Source organism: Triticum dicoccoides, chromosome 2B (genome assembly GCF_002162155.2).
Source record: "Triticum dicoccoides isolate Atlit2015 ecotype Zavitan chromosome 2B, WEW_v2.0, whole genome shotgun sequence".
NCBI classification, from domain to species: domain Eukaryota; kingdom Viridiplantae; phylum Streptophyta; class Magnoliopsida; order Poales; family Poaceae; genus Triticum; species Triticum dicoccoides.
The window spans coordinates 675,387,429-675,394,071 of record NC_041383.1 but is presented as its reverse complement, the minus strand read 5'-3'; positions in this window follow the sequence as shown (position 1 = coordinate 675,394,071).

Sequence of the window (6,643 nt, the reverse complement as noted above, 5' to 3'; positions counted from 1 at the left end):
GGTTTTTTTTTTTTGCCCGGACGCACTTCCTTGCGTGCGAAGATGTAGCTGGTGGGTCCCAGCAGTCAGGGGGGGCGAATCATTTTGTTTTTTTGCCCGGACGCACTTCCTTGCGTGCGAAGGTGTAGCTGGTGGGTCCCAGCAGTCAGGGGGAAATGTTTTTTTCGTGAAATATGGTGGCCCGTCCGGTGGGTCCCTGCTGTCAGGTGGAGGAATAATTACTTTGCGCGTAATAAGGAGGCACTTCCTTGCTGCGGTCGTGGACCTAGCTGTCAGCCTCTCCATGTACAGTCCATGTCTGATGGAAGCTGTTCCTTGACCACGTTGACCATGCCGCACCGAGAGCACCAGGGCGGTGGACGACGGCGAGGCCTAGGAAGGGGACGACGCGGAGCCGGGGAAGACGCGGCAGTGTATGCCCACGCGTAGAGGAGTATGAGGGTTCACTGGTTCGCTGCGGTGTGAGGCTGCCGTCGCCGCAGAATAACAGGGGGTGTGGGTGAGTAGAGGGATGGTGTCGTGGATTTGTCACGGCAGATGTCCTAGCAAAAGGACTTAGTCGTGGAGCCATCGCTACGAGTTTACTTGAAGGGGTTAAAGCGGACACAAAGACACGAGGGTTTTATACTAGTTCGGCTCCTTCGATGAAGGTAAAAGCCTACGTCTAGTTGCGATGGAATTGATGTGGTTTCGATGGCTAGGGAGCAAACAAGCTTCGCCTAGACTCGAGTTGTCGTTCTCCCCCTGAACCGCCACTAGGTCGTCCCCTTATATACACGGGTGACACCCGTCGGTCCATAGAGCCCCAACCGGTTCATACTCGTATCCCGGTTGGTATCTCTCTGTTCCTAACTTACAATACAAGTTGCACATCAGGCTGGTTTACGGCTACAGGTTCTAAACCGGCTACAGGCCTTGGGCCTTCATCTGTTCATACCACTAATGAAGTTATCCCGGCCCAAGCAGGCCGGTTCACGCCTAGTGGTAATATCCCCAACATTAGGCCCCAGATTGGTTTGAACTGGTTCATGTCAATCCCTCACAAAATCTGGTGTCTTGGACATCTTTAGGTAATTGGTAAACCGCCGTGTCATCATCATTTCTGGTTGCTGTAAGCCGGCATGACGTCATCATGAAATTTTATCATTTATAACGCCCTCTTTTAACAATAGCTCCTGGATCCGCGCGCTTGACCTAGCTCTGTTGCCTTATAAATAAGACCGAAGGGTCATTTCTTTCCCTTTCCCTTCGTCCCTTCTTCTTCGTCTTCCTCGCGTCGCCAGCCTTGGAGCTCCGCCACCGCCGTCGACCTCTGCCTCGTCTTGGGCCGCTGCATCAACCTGAACGTACCAGAGCATTGCGGCATCTTTCCGCATGTTCTCCGTTCCCGGTAAGCTTTCTCCTCTTCTTGACCTAGATATGTTCTTAGGGTTCCATGTTCGTGTTGTGTTCATCGCATGCTCCTACCTATTTTCTGACCTTGAATGAATCTGTGAATCCCTGCTGCGTTTAGTAGTAGTCTTTTAAACATCCATCTGTAGTTTCTCATCTAAGTCCATATATCTCTCGCACATACCCGCTCAATGGTTCACTTCTGCTTCTGCCTTACTCTTTGGAATATTTTCTATTTTTGTGAGCTCGCGGTAGATCCGCGACTGTGATAAGATCATGTGAAACTTGTTTCTGCATACCTAGTTATCCATAGCTTCAATTTCTTCCGATGCTTAGGTCAGGCGGTTTAACTTATCATAGAAAAAAGTTACTAAACCGGTATATACCATTAGTCCCCTGGTTGAATCGCCAGAATCCACATGATGTCGCATTGTGGAAGACCGGTTTATAGGTACTGTCCCCGGTTTATCGTAGTTTAGATCAACACCTTCTTTTACCCAGCATGTTCTTGAACCGGATCACCTATTTCTTGTAGATCTCGCCATGGCCAAACAAGTGTATGAGTGCAATTGGGTTCCTTCTCGCGTCACGGAATCACAGTTGGACGATCTAGTCTTGATCGGCGCTTTAGACAGTAAAGATACGATCCACTAGAGGGTTCCTGGAAATGAATGTCCTCCCACCCCCCAGGAAGGAGAGGTTGTGGTCTTCGCAGATCACTTGGCCCGGGGCTTCAAACCGCCCGGCTCTAAATTTTACCGGGATGTGTTAGCCAATTTTCAGCTCCGTCCACAGGATATTGGCCCCAACTCTGTTACCAATCTATGGCACTTTCAAGTGCTCTCTGAGGTATACTTTCAAGAGGAGCCTTCAGTTGAGTTGTTTAGAGACCTCTTCCATTTAAACCGTCGCACTGAATTCACCGATGGCCCCAACACTGAATTGGGCGGTATGGCCATTCAGAAGAGGAAGGAGATCACTTATCCCCATGTCAAACTCCATACTCACCCCAAGGAGTGGAATGCAACTTGGTTTTATTGCAAGGATACCTCTCCTGACAATGAAAATCCCTTGCCTGGCTTCCGTCCGGAATGGCTCAGCAACACGCACCCTTTTCCACAAAGACTAAGCGCCAAGGAAAGAATTAAATTCGCTCCGCAACTGTCCAAGCTCCGAGCTTTTATGGCCAACGGTTTAACGGGAATAGATCTTGCACGCTGTTGGATATCATGGAGCATACTGCCTCTGAGCCGGCGCTCCAGTTTGATGTGCAAGTATACTGATAGTGTCGATGACCCACTCCGACACACTAAAATCCAACTCCCCGATGATGAAGTCATAGAACCTGTGAAAAAGATGCTGAATGAACCGGAGCACCTCTGTGCTCAAACCGGTCTGCCTCCTTACTGCACCACCAACAAACCGCCAGCGGTAAGCTTTTAATTGCTCTATTGTTGAACCGGTTACTGCTTTATCTATTTGACATTTAATTACTGCTGAACCAGGGTGATAATCCGTTTTGGAGCAAGAAGCTTTCTCAAGACAAAACGGAGAAAGCAGGGCGGCCAATCCGTCCCAAGACCAAGGTTATCAAGAAGCCAGCTCACAAGAGAAAAACCACTGCTTCATCTGACCAGCTATTGATGACGATGTGGGTAACCCGGACCTTGAGGTAGAACTTGACTCGCTTGGCTTATTCTTTACACGCCTTATTGATGATGATTCTTGTCAGGACGACGCTGAAGCCAGCAATGCGGAATTCTTTGAGGTAACTATTCTCTCTTCCGATTCAGAAAACTTGCCTTTGCCAAAATTTCGACAGGCAAACCGGAAAGTTAAATTTTCTCATCCTCTTGCTTATTTGGATCCTAAATTTCTTATGAAGACTCAGCAACATGAAGCTCGCCGCACAACCCGGCACAGTGGCCAGGTAGTTACCTCCACCGGTTTACCAAACAGTCCGGTTCGAAAACGCCGCTCCAAGGTCTCTGACCTTTTTGTTGATTTACATCCTAAAGCGGGTTTCTTCCGTCAACCTCTTAACCCATCCGACTCCGATTATCAGGTTACTTCTCATTCATCTTCTGGTGAATCGTCGGCCACTCAGCTGCCACCGTTAAAAACGGTTCTTGGGTAAGCTAAGCTGAACATATGCTTCTAGTACACTATGTAATGGCTTATGCTTTTCCTTGACTCTTTGATTTTCTTTCAGGGCCAAACCTAAACCGAGCAAGAAAGCCCGCCTGGATAAAGCGGCTGAAGAAGATGTAGCCCCAGAACATGACAAAACGCCAGATCTTGAAGCATTTGCTCCTGAGGATATTCCCAATGATCCTCCTTTACAAGACGATGCTATTCCCGAAGAGAGGCCTATTAATACTTCAGTCTCTGCCGACCCACCTGTCAGCTCCGTCCGGATTGAGAAATCCCACCGTCCTGCTGACAAACCGATCACACTAACACAAACCGGCGAGTCCAAAGATGATGATGTTGTGATTACCGGTGTAGGCCGCTTTGAACCCGGGAATCCTGTCACCTTAACCAAGCATACCATAAAAGAGGATTTTTCCGCTCTGAATAAAGAAAAATGGGATGTTGAACTGGAGAGATATGCTGCTCTGAGTGCCCAAGATCTTCATTCTGGCTATCTAAACCGGCTTTATACTAGCCGTGACTGTGAAGCTGGTCTGGTAAAAATGATGAGGGATAAATTGGAGGTAACTTACTTCTTTACTGACTGCCTTTTTATCAATCCTCCTAGCCCCCAAGGGTCGGTTTGTAGCCTTCGTCAAACCGGGACTTGAATATGATCATCAACACTTTTGAAATCCATTAATATAGCCCTCAAGGGCCGGTTTAACTTAGCAGAATTAGACCGGGGCTCCAACAGAAAACTACCCTTAGAACATAATTTGAGCAAATAGCCATTAGCCCCCAAGTGCCAAGTTGAATACCTGTATTGAGCTTGGGACTTCACAATCTAGTAACTTTTGAAAACTGAAGGTTCATTAGCCCCCAAGTATCAGGCGTATAACTTTGTTATGTGGTTGATACTTCAATTTCTTGGACTGCTTGTTTAAAGCTAAATGCTGTCTGTATGCAGGCTGAGGTGAGAATCAAGGATGACCGGATTGCTAATTTGCAGGAGGCCTTGAAAATTCAACAAGCTGAAACAGACAAGGCAAAGGAAGAATTAACCAGCGCCTTGAGCACCGCTGACCAGCTGAAGGAAGGCTTCAAGAAAGAGCGGGCTGATTGGGCCACTGAGAAGGCCGCTTTAACCAAAAGAACGGAAAATGCTGAAGCTGCCCTTAAACCGGTAGCGGATGAACTGATGTCCGTAAAGCGGCAAATACACTCCATGACCGCTGCGATCTTTGGTAAGCTCCTTTTAACTTTTGTGATAATTTGAACCTGCTGCAGCGTAAATCCGGTTTGAAACCGTCCCTATATTGTTGTAGGCACACGCATCGGGCACTTGTGAAACGATGTGCGGAAGAAACTGAAGGCTGCCTACACCTTAGTGGAACAATTATATACCGGAGCCCAGTGGATCATCACCACAGCCTCTCATAACAACCCGGCACCTTCTTTAATCCAGGACACTCTTAACATGTTGTCGATGCTTCTGGCACGGATGGAGGAGCTGAAGAAATCTGCTGCTCGAACCGGAGCTATTAACGCCTTGATCCGGGCAAAGGCATGGGTGCCAGATTTCGACCCTGTGGAAGCATCTCAAGGCTATCCCAGCCTGAAGGAAGATGGCTCTGAATTCAACGAAGAGGATTTAAGGGCAATAAACTGTGCAGTGCGCCCTCTGGCTTGTCAGCTAGCTGAAGAGGCAGACTTGACGCATTATCAAGCACAATAGAATGACCAGAACAAGCGAGTGCCTGCCCCAACTCTTGAAGCGGAGAATCTGATCCCTCCAATCCGTAAGCACACTTACGCTCCTGATATTGAACCGTCTTCCCTGATACATGAAGAGGCTGTTTTCCAAGCTTTAATGGGAATTGACTGGACCACTGTTGATTTCCAGCCAATGGGTAGGGACGAAGAAGCTGAAGCGGACGATGACGAGGAGCAGGCCTAAACCGGGAGCCGGTTTGTATAGCTGTCCTTGGAATCTTTCCAAGATAACAAATGATCTTTATTCTGGCACCGTGATGCCTTGTAACAGGATAGTTAATACTTCAATCTTCAATATGCCTTCGTGCATAAGTACTGAAGCTTTTGTTCGAAAAAACCTCCATTCATATTTCCTGCCATGTCTTGGCATGAAGCTGGTTTAGCCAAGCTTTGAAGCGGAGGTTTTATAAACCATTACCGTCAACAAGGGGGGAGAAAACAGCTCCCGTATAAACCGTACTGGGTCAATATAAACCCCCTTGTTACTCCATGATGTTAACAGGAAAAAATAAAAATAAACCGGCATACTTCTCCGGATTAAAGGGGAATCAAATCCATAGGCTGAACCAGAAAAACAAAAAGGTTTTGTTGACATAAAAGGAAACCAACAAAAAACTAAGAACAAACAAGCCATGAAAATACCATGGACACCAAGGCAATGATAAAAACTGTTTGCAAAAAATATGCTATACTGAGCTGATCAGATGGTATTACGATGGTCAGACAGGACCAAGCCCCCAATAGGAGTGACAATGATTCAAGTCAGCCAGGTCCCCAAATGATTCGTGGCATATATGCCAGATCAAGAGGCATGGCAATGGTTCGGGTTCGACCAAGCCCCCAAGTGATTTTGTGGCCTTAGGCCGCCCAAGAGGCGTGACTGGTTCAGACTTGACCATGTCCCCAAGTGATCTGGTGGCTGTCGCCTATCAAAAGGTGTCGTGTTGGTTCGGACATGACCAAGGCCCCCAGTGATGTATAAAAAGCAAATGTCAAGGGGTAAACCGGAGTCCGTTTTAAAAACAGAGCCACTCCATGTAACCACGCATGATAAGAAAGACAGAGACCCCGCTTTAGCTGAGGCTCCGGTTTTATTATATCAAAGATAATATATACACTGTCATGATATGTACATAGATAGAGCCGATGGCTCAAGTGTAGTAAGGCCAAAGATGAGCTATATTCCACGGCCTGTTAGTCTCCTCCTCTGATGTACGTGAGTCTTTATGCTCTCGAATATCAATCAGATAGTATGACCCGTTGTGCAGATTCTTACTGACCACGAAAGGTCCCTCCCAGGGTGGGGATAACTTGTGTATATCTGTTTGGTCTTGGATGAGCC